Source organism: Bidens hawaiensis, unplaced genomic scaffold, assembly GCF_021521415.1.
Source record: "Bidens hawaiensis isolate Kalapana, Puna unplaced genomic scaffold, B.hawaiensis_p1.1 tig00018320_1, whole genome shotgun sequence".
Classification (NCBI taxonomy): Eukaryota; Viridiplantae; Streptophyta; class Magnoliopsida; order Asterales; family Asteraceae; genus Bidens; species Bidens hawaiensis.
Genome location: NW_027492770.1, coordinates 227,528 through 238,741, shown reverse-complemented (window position 1 = coordinate 238,741; position 11,214 = coordinate 227,528). Strand labels below are relative to the sequence as shown.

At 35.5% G+C, this 11,214-nt stretch overlaps 2 pseudogenes; one reads left to right on the top strand and one right to left on the bottom strand.

Moving 5' to 3' along the window:
• Nucleotides 1–6,938: 6,938 nt before the first annotated feature.
• On the top strand, nt 6,939–9,191 carry LOC143555828 (pentatricopeptide repeat-containing protein At4g04370 pseudogene; annotated as a pseudogene).
• Nucleotides 9,192–9,297: 106 nt separating this feature from the next.
• LOC143555818 (transcription factor bHLH144-like) lies at nt 9,298–10,520 on the bottom strand (annotated as a pseudogene).
• Between the last annotated feature and the right edge of the window lie 694 nt (nt 10,521–11,214).

Genomic DNA, 11,214 nt, shown 5'->3' with positions numbered 1-11,214 from the left:
CTATGGTTGTTAAAAAAAATAACAAAAGGCTAGGGGATATACCCCCAAGCCGATCGGACTCAAGGGGAGGTGGGGTGGGACCCACCTTTCCATTTCTAGCCACTCATTTGGATTTTGGAAATCCAGATAACGTTTTAGATAATCTGGTTCAGTTCGTTTTTCGGTTAAATGTTTAATTCAGCTTAAAACGAGGCTAAAACGGTCGTTTTCGGCTTAAAAATGAAATTTATATAAAACCGATTTAAAAACTTTAAAAACTTAAACCATGACATTTATTAACTTAAAACATCATATTATTAATAATTGCGCATCTTTTTCGGCTTGATCGATCGTCTCTTGCTTGGTTTGGTATTAAAGGTTTCGTTCAACGTACCGACGTACCATTAAATCGAAAATTCTTTTTCTGTGCTTTAATTCACTTATCCCGAAGCTTTAATACTTCGTAAACATCACTAAATATCATATATCTCGTCTATAATGTAATCCTCGATTCGTTCGACTTCAATAACCGTTAATCGGTTAATCGTATTTCCAATACGATTAACTGTATAATCAAGTATAATCCGTACTGTGAATCATACATACTCGTATGAACATATTATAATTCATATATTCATTATTAAATAACACATAAATAGTATATACCGGTTAGGGTATACCTGATTTTGCCGGAATCGTTACACACGTAGTGGCTACATTGTGGAGAAGGAAACGGGGCCAAAATGCCGGGTTCGTTGTGTACAACGTAGTGGCTCTTTTGGGCTCATTTTGGGTAGGGTTCGTTGTGTACAACATGGGTAGAGGCAGGGTTGGCCATTCACATTTTTTTACCTTTTAATTAATATTTTATTTATATTATAAATTTTAAAAGTAATAGTTATCTAATAATTGAAAAGGGTTGTGGAACATTTTTACCACTACGCAATTTTTTACAAAACTAATCATTACTGACTGTAATATCACGTGTCAGAAAATGCCAGGTTATGCGAAGTTACCCGTACGCGTGGTCTAATGGATTTTGCCCCTAGAAAAGTATAAAACCGTGTCCTAAATTCAAAGCCATAATACAACTTGCAACTAAAGGACACATATTAACGCGTGATTTCTACATGTTTTATTTTGGATTTTCTTCTAAAGATATGATTATGATTTCATAAAAAATGCATTTAAGGTATTATATTCTCGTCCTTTATTATTAATCATTTTATCACGGGTTAACTATATGTTTGAATTCATTCTCCTCTCTTTTTCTAAGTTGTCTTCTATACATTATTAGCAATTTAATAAACCTTAACAAGGAGCTGCTGGAAAATTGGAAAATATGAATGGAAATTTATAGAAATTATTAATATTAAATTCTTCATAAAGTGGCAAACTTTTGAGTAGAGTTTTTTAAGTCACTTGTTTACATTATTAGGATTTGTTTTAATGCTAAACTCTTCATATGGTGATATTTATGAACTTGATTAGTTTCTATAAGAGTTTTTCACTAATTAAATTTCTAATTAAAAGAGATTCATTCATAACTCATGTATACATAGTAGGCTATGTGTCTTATTTTGATGATGCTACAAAAAATATAAGCTAGAAAATACAAGAAAAGTTGCATGCTAAGAAGAAAGCATTGAAAACCCATATGTTAGGAACTTATAGAGATGAGTTTCTCTATTCGATTCTCCTATCTTTTCATTCTATTTTTTCTTTTCCACAAGTTCTGGCACTACAATTTACTCGATGTAACCTCGAGTGCGTGGACATCTTCGGTAGTACCAATTGTTTCGGCTGTTATACCCTAGGAGACAGATGCATTGCATTGTCTTATGTAGAGGCGTTAAACCTGTTTTAAGGGAAGTGTGTTGAACATGTGCCTCAACCTCAACCGTTAACTTTATTATATTCATTCTTGTAGCAAAAAAGACTACGTACTAGAAGACCTTGTTGTGGCAAAAGTTGGACACTTGAAGTTCATATCAAGAAGATCACAAAAAGATGTTTCTAAAGAACAAGTTGAAGACTTTATCATTTGAAGAGCTTAATTGGCTTGAATCATTTAGCATATTTGTTATATTGTTTCATTTTGTATTACGGTATTTGTACCACCTATTTCCTCATGTTAATAACGAGAGTATCAGTATTATTTGTCTTAATTTTAATATAAAAAATGTCCCATATTCCTACAAGATCTTCATGCATCATATTTTAGAAAGTCAACTAAATAAATCTAGTCCCTCATATAACCAATATTGTTTGTTTTTCCCTTAATAAATGGCTGATCTAGGAAGTTAGGGATTTGTTTCTGGTTGCCTCAGTGGAGACTTCTTAGGGTCTCTCATCCTAGTACTACTCCCACATAAGCATACTTAATTGTGAACTTTTCATTTGCTTCAAAGCCAACTAAGTCTTAAACGCGTTGATGATTTAAAATCCAGAATATTATTTACTAATCAAGAATCTCTCATGTCCACAGCTAATGCTAAATTTGCCATGGATGCTACAATATATCATGTTAATCTTCTATGTATCGTCATCATGGCCTGTTTTGAGGGTGTGCGAGCCGTACCCTCGAATGAGGCACATTTTTTTTGGGGGTCAAAATATTTATATATATATATAATATATATAATTAAAAAAAATAATTCTTATGCATTGTAATTGGATTTTGATCCCTCTAAAATTATCAGAGAAAAGAATTTTTTTTTAATCCATAATCCATTGGATAAAATTTAGGTTATTTAGTCCAAACAAAAATGAAGAAGAAATCAATAATAAAAAAAAATAATAACAAGTAAAAAAATAAAGAAAAGAAAACGCCGAATAAACCTCAACTATCCGCCGCCAGTCACCGCCATCTCCAGTAGTCCACCACCATCGGCGCCCCCAACAGATCACCGGCCACCAAGAATCATGAATAAACCCCAACTTATTCTCCAAGAATCATCTTAAATCGATCAAATCACCTAACATTTTTTTTTCAAGTTGGGTTTTTTTTTATCAAATTAACTAATTAACTCGTTTATATCTCAGTTCTTATCAATACCCACCACTCTAGCCTCTGTACCCTTGCTACCCAACTCGTAAATTACATCTGCAATTACGAATTCTTCTCCAATTTTGGTGTTTTTCCATCTTTGATTAAGAAAAGTCAACCGAGTCTTGTTCTTCATCTTCTACTTCAATTTCCGAGTAATTGAGTTTTGTTTTTTTGTTATATACCTTTTGTGGATCTAAACCCTTCAATCAAATCCATTGATTTGAGGTATTTCCGCATCCAATTTAGTGATTAAAGACTTAGGTTATGTTTGTTTATAATTTGTGGGTTTTCAACTAAATCTTTGTTAGATTGTTAAATGTCAAAAACTAAACACAATTAAACTCATTTTTACATATTGAATTTGTTCGAAGCGAATCCGATGCACTTCCGGGTTCAAGTACGATAAAACCGAACCACTTATTTAATAGACTTTAATATTAAAATTTGTTTGTTTTGCTTAATTTAATTAGTTCAAATAATCTAAAATATAAATATAATTACTTTAACTTAATTTTCATAATAAAAAATGAACCTTGATTTTTACAACTTGTTAAACTTAAATATTGATTTTAATTCGTTAAACTCCGTTTCAAGAACTAACTCTATAGTCTGTTTTGTATTCATTGTTTATTTTCTTGAACACTCTCTAAGTCTTAGACCTTTCTAATCTAGGATTTCTCGTTGAGCCGAGCCGAGCCAAGCCAGTTCACACGTTTAACGCTTATCCTCGTTTATTATCTTTTTTAGCCGCTTTAAGAGATGAGTATGTCATAACCATTTTTATTCTTTTAATACTTTTGAGTGTAGCATGTTCTTTTAGACAAAGATTCCATGTTTCATATTTACAAGTTATATGTGATTCATGCAATATCATTAGTGTTGATTTTCTTCATATTTGTTTATACTTACATATGTGCTACATAAAATTATGCGTTTATTTTATGGTTGGTTGGTAATGAGTACGCAATACTATAGTGGGATGTTCCATGTGGCGTACCTGCGCTCCTTAGTAGATCGGATATATGTAAAGAGTGTACGAGAGTTTTAATTGTTTCATTGTATGTGCATTATGTTGAATTTTAGCCTATGATATTGAATTGTATTGTTTTCGTAAAATATATATAGGGTTAGGTTAGAATAAAAACCCACTTGAGTTGTGAAAACTCTAGAAACTCATTCTTAACCACATATTTTTATTTAAAGATTAAATCTTGTGGTCCACAATTAAAGTTAATAAAAAATGTAAAAACTTATTTACATTTTCTCTCTCCTGAAAACATATATAAAAATTGCTTAAAAAATGTAAAAAAAAATAGCAAAACATTTTTTTTTATGTTTTCGATGTTTTGTATTAAATGTACCAACATATATTACATATAACAAAAAAAACGATGTTACATAGGGTTTTCACGGGTTTTCTCAACTCAAGAGGGTTTTCAAACTATACTTCTCCAATATATATATACACACACACACACACACACACACATATAGAAAAGGATTCAAATAAGAATAAAGAGTTTCCTAAGAATTGTAAGAATCAATAAATTTTTGACATTTGGTATTAAAACCTATGGTAAAAGAATAATTCTAGGAAACAATGTCGGTTATAATGGTGAAAAAGTAATTCTAGAAAACTATGTCGGTTTTTAGTAATTTTAAATCTCAACCATTGATTAACATAATCCAATGGCCATGATTTATTCATATTCTTCCTAAGAAATTACTTATTTTTAGGATAACCCTCCCCTATATATGAGGGATATTTTGAAAACCATGTTGAGTTTTAAGAACTTAAAAACTCAATTCTTAGCCACATATTTTATTAAATGGATTGGATTGTGTGGTTGAGATTAAATCTGACTAAAAAGTCAAAGTAGGAGAGAGAATAAAGTTGTAAGTGATTACACTAATTTTTACGTCCGTTACACATGTGTAATAAGTCGACTCGGTGCGTAAAAAATTGTGTAATTTTTTTACGTGTATGTAACTTACATATATTACGCATGTGTAAAAAAATTCGAAAAAAAAAATCGTTACACTGAGTTCTTTCGAGTTCTTAAAACTCAAAGGGGTTCTCATTTGAAATCTCCCATATATATATATATATATACACACATATATATATGTGTGTGTGTAAAAAAATTCGAAAAAAAAAATCGTTACACTGAGTTCTTTCGAGTTCTTAAAACTCAAAGGGGTTCTCATTTGAAATCTCCTATATATATATATGTGTGTGTGTGTGTGTGTGTGTGTGTGTGTGGGAGATTTCAAATGAGAACCCCTTTGAGTTTTAAGAACTCGAAAGAACTCAGTGTAACGATTTTTTTTTTCGAATTTTTTTTACACATGCGTAATATATGTAAGTTACATACACGTAAAAAAATTAAACAATTTTTTACGCACTGAGTCGACTTTTTACACATGTGTAACGGACGTAAAAGTTAGTGTAACCACTTACATATTTATTCTCTCTTATACTTTGATTTTTTTGCCAGATTTAATCTCAACCACATATTTCAATCCATTTAATTAAATGTGTGACCTAGAAATGAAGTTCTTAAGTTTTTAAAACTCAACATGGTTCTCAAAATATCCTACCCCTTATATATATATAGGGGTGGGATTTAGAGAGAACTCCTCTTAAAGAGAGAACTAGCCGACCCTGGCTCGATTTGACTGATTTGGACTTTGGATCGTTTTTAAGTCAATCTCATTTTTTAAAGTTTTATATCCAGTACATTCAAGGATCGATTGGAATTGTTAATACTTGAACCACCCTCCTAATCCATGAAGAAGGTGCTAAAACACAAAAATGATTGTTTAGATCAAATAGAAGAAATTATTGGGCCACATGATCACAACTAAGGGAATTAAGTAAACATGTTAATAACTCCAATATATATATATATATAACACAAAAATGATTGTTTAGATCAAATAGAAGAAATTATTGGGCCACATGATCACAACTAAGGGAATTAAGTAAACATGTTAATAACTCCAATATATATATATATATATATATATATATATTATAACCTAGAAAACCAACGAAAATATTTGATCACAAACTAAAACATAACTAGGTGTATATATCCAACCTAAACTCACTAGACTATGATACGAGTTGTAGCAAAGTATATAGATTTAACCAACATGTTATTATCTCTATTAATCACACTATGTTGCACTCCAAAGTATATAGATTTAACCAACATGTTATTATCTCTATTAATCACACTATGTTGCACTCCAAAGTATATAGATTTAACCAACATGTTATTATCTCTATTAATCACACTATGTTGCACTCCAAGTATCAGTCTCTTCCTAACAGAATTAGGTAAGTTGTTATTTCAGATATAGGTTTAAGATGACACCCAGCAAACTTTTCAAGTGATGTTCCATATCATCCGAATGGTCACCCATATCATTGAAGATGTCATGAGGTGGCAAACCATGTGAAATCCTCTATTTCAACTAGAGGGTAGGAAGAATATGTAAAATAGTCTTGTTAGCATAAAAACCTACCAAATAATAATAATGCTGTGTGTTGGTTATTGAAGGCTGCATGTGAATTCATCCAATCATATTGTGTCACATGGTGCTGACTGAACCCAACCCTTCAACCCTCGTCGGTCACACAACCGGTGAATTCACCCCGTTATCGTTCGCGCCCACTGAATTCATCTATTCGTTAGCCAACCCATCAATCTTCTACCTTTGGCCCAAGCAACCACGCTCGCCCAGGGTCACGACGCCCGCTCGTGACGAGAGTGTTGTGGCTCGCGCCACTCGCTGAAGCCGGTGCTTGCTTGACCACCACAGATATTCTAAAGGCAAGGTTGATCTTAAATGTTAACGTTGGGCCGCCTCCTTCAAACTGGCTAACAACCAATGACCAATGAAAAAGATCAAACCTCACTTACCCAGCCACCTTCAGCCACCATCACTCGCCACCAAATCCCACAACGCTCTAATCAACCGCCACTCAACCGCCGGTGCACACCACCATGTCCTCCAACTCTACTTCACCATGCTCAAAACCCACATCCCACCAGACCCTTACACTTACCCCAGCATGCTCAAAGCCTGCACTTCGCTAAACCTCATATCACTCGGCATATCGTTCCACCAACACGCTGTCGTTAATGGGTTCTCGTCCGATGCCTACATTGCAGCTTCTTTGATCAACTTCTATGCGAAATTTGGACTCACTGATGTTGCACGCCAAGTGTTCGACGTAATGCCTGAGAAAAATGTTGTCCCGTGGACCGCGGTTATCGGGTGTTATATTCGATTGGGGGATGTGGATACTGGGTTTAGTATGTATAAGCGAATGCAATGTGAAGGGATTAGACCGAGTTCGGTCACTATATTAACCATGGTTTCAGGGGTTTCCGGGGTTGCGGAATACGCACGTGTTCAGTCTTTTCATGCTGCTTCGATCCGATACGGTTTTGTTTGTGATTTGGCTTTAGTAAATAGCATTTTGAATTCGTATGGGAAATGTCGGAGAGTCTCGGATGCGAGTAACTTGTTTGAGTCGATGGATAAACGAGATATCCTGTCGTGGAACTCTTTAGTTTCTGCATATGCTTTGAATGATAATATTGGAGAAATATTACAACTTATGTACAGGATGTGTTTAAGTGAATACGAGCCCGATCAGCAGACGTTCGGGTCCTTGATCTCTGCTGTTACAAGGCCGAACAACCCGCATGTTGCGAAACTGGTTCATGGGAAAGTAGTAAGTAGTGGTTTTGAAGTGGATATTCAAGTTAAAACACTACTTATAACCATGTATCTTAAGTTTAAAGATCTGACAACCGCGTATCAACTGTTTGAATCGACTCCGAATAAAGACATGATCTTGTGGACTGCGATGATCTCTGGCCTTTTGCAGAATGATCATCCAGATAAATCTTTATCGTTATTTCATAAAATGATAGTTTCTAAAGTGATCCCGTCTACCACAGCCATATCTTGTGCACTTGCAGCGTGTGCGCATTTGGGTTCGTTTCGTGTAGGAACCTCAATTCATGGTTACATATTAAGACGGCAACTGTTATTAGATATTCCCACTCAAAACTCACTCATTACTATGTATGCAAAATGCAGCCATCTTGATAAAAGTTGTGCTGTTTTTGAATCAATGGTTCGTAAAGATGTTGTGACATGGAACGCGATGGTTGCAGGGCACGCGCAGAATGGTCAGTTGTCGAATGCGTTATATGTATTCAATGAAATGCGAGAATCATTTGAAAAACCGGATGCTGTAACAATAATCTCTCTTCTTCAAGCGTGTGCATCCATTGGAGCCCATCATCAAGGAAGGTGGATACACAATTTTATTATCAGGAATTCTCTTAAATCGTCTTTATTAATCGATACAGCTTTGATCGACATGTATTTCAAATGCGGAAACATAGACAGCGCGAGAAAGTGCTTTGACCGGATGTCAAACCATGACGTGGTGACGTGGAGCACAATGATTGGTGGATATGGCAGTCATGGTAAAGGGGAGGATGCTTTAAACATGTTCATGGAGTTCTTGCGATCCGGGCTTGAACCGAATCATGTTATCTTTTTATCTGTTTTATATTCTTGCAGTCATAACGGGCTTGTTGACGAAGGTCTTGCCCTTTTCAATATTATGAAGAATCGTCACAAAATCGAGCCAAAACTCGAGCATTGTGCATGCATTGTTGATCTTCTTTGTCGAGGAGGAAGGATAACAGACGCGTATGCTTTCTACAAGGAAATGTTTGTGGAACCGGTTGTTAATGTTTTAGGGATTGTTCTAGATGCCTGTAGGAGTAAAGGTAATAAGGAACTTGGAGATGTTATTGCAAGTGAAATGCATAGGTTAAAGCCTGAAGATGCTGGGAATTTGGTGCAGTTGGTTCATAATTATGCTTCAAGTGGTGAGTGGGATGGTGTAGGTGATGCATGGGTGCAAATGAGGTCACTTGGGTTAAAAAAGGTTCCTGCTTGGAGTTTTGTTGAGTTAGATGGGAATATTACAACATTTTTTAAGGACCATAGTTCACATCCTGAATATAATCATATTGTATTGTGTTTGAAATCCATGTTTATGCATTTAAAACCTGGAAAATCTGTTGTAGATTGTTTAGAATGCCAAGATCCTGAGTAATATTTTGACATAATAAGTTAATAACAATTGCAGTGAGGGCTTTTTCTTTGTAAATTTTGGATCAAAGTTTATTAAGTCAAAACCAACATTAAGTAAATCACAACTATAACAATAATGCAATAACTCAACAATAAAGTAATAGTCATAAAACATTACATAACCACACTAAAGCCATAGGTTCATCATTCTCACAAAATAAAGCAAGTAAAATTACCCTTCTACCCAACTAGGCACCTCCCAAAACAAAAGCATTGACATCCCGACAGCAGGGGCACAATCATCATTTCTGCTAAACCTGTTGTGGATTTCAACCCGACAAATTTCCAAAGCCCATTTTACGTGCTTCAACTTTAAGAGACTTGAGGTATTTAACAGCTTCATCAAGGACTTCAACTGTATTCATTTGCGGGTTACCACCAGGCACGATTCCTCTAAGCGACTTCATCATCTTCTTCATCTTTTCATGTTTTCCGGAACTACCCTTTGAACCGTGAGATGATGTTGACCCAGCCCACTTGTTTCTTAACATTGAAGAGCAAGAATCAGCTGTATCGCATGTCATTTCCATCGGTCCGCGCGGTGCTGACCTTCTCTTCTTCTTCGTCTTCTTCATCCTCATCATCAAAGCTCAACAATGCATCAATATCAGCCTGATCTTCCACAGCCCTAGGGGCATATACGTCTTTTTGCATCATTTCAGTATCAGGGAAATAAGGCCGACCCATGTTTAGACCGGGGTTGTACATGACCTGACTATGATTATCTGTCCGGTCAAAGATAATGAAATTTCTCGGGCAATCTTGTGATGGATGAAAGTCAACGTTTTGACCAAAGAACGATGAAATATGGTGATCAGGTAAGTACCCGTTATTACCCATTTGATCTTGATTTCGGGGGAGATTACGTCGGTCACCCTGCATTAATTCTTTTTAACCAAACGTATCTAAACGTGTGCCTTTGTTGGATGTAGTTTCGGTTCGGGGGCTTAGTGTGATCTTAAAACAAAAAAATAATCTTAACACAATGAGTAGAGCAAGCGATGCACTTTCAAGTTATTTCCATTTTTGTACTGAGAGATTTATGTTCCAACTTAATAATAACCACCAACAACTAACCAATCAATATCTTTAGCGTCTTCTAATGAGAAAAAATAACCAAAAGGGCAAACCTTGCCAATGTCTACAAGCTTTGACTAAGAAACATCTACGTAACAGGCTTAAGCAACTGACGGAAATATTCAGCCTGTAACAAAGCACAAGCGAACGATTATCAGTCATTTGGCTCCAAATGAAGGTAAAGGTTGACTTTTGAGGTCAAACAGAAGTTAGTATCTTTTGAGGTCAAACAGTCAAGACTCTATTCAGGATATAACAGGCTGTAGCAACAGCTTCAGCCCAGAACACCACAGGAAGCTTCGAATCAGCCAGCATAGTTCTGGCTCCTTCAATTAACGTTCTATTCTTCCTCTCAGCCACTCCATTCTGTTGCGGAGTATACGGAGCGCAGTACTGGTGCTCAATCCCTTTCTGAAGGCAGAAGATCTCCATTTCAAAATTCTTGAACTCCGTTCCATTGTCACTCCTGATGAACTTAACCCTTTTATCCATAACGTTCTCAACTTTGGTAATCAAATTCTTCACCATCTGAGCCGTTTCATCTTTTGATTTCAGGAAATATACCCACGAATATCGTGAGTAATCATCAGTGATCACCAAGCAATAAGAAGTACCTCCTAGACTTTTTGCATTCACGGGACCGAAGAGATCCATGTGAAGCAATTCTAGAGTACTGACAATAGAATTGACCTTCTTGGTGTGATGGGATTTCTTGTGCTGCTTTCCCTTCTTGCACGCTAGACATTTGTCTTCAAAGTTGAAACTTTTCAAGGGAACGCCCAACACAAGTCCATTCTTGACAATGTGGTTCATCTTCCGAAGATGAATGTGCCCCATTCTCCTATGCCACAATTCGGACTCCGATTCGCTCGCTTTTGTCATAAGGCATGATTCTTCCGTGGCCATTT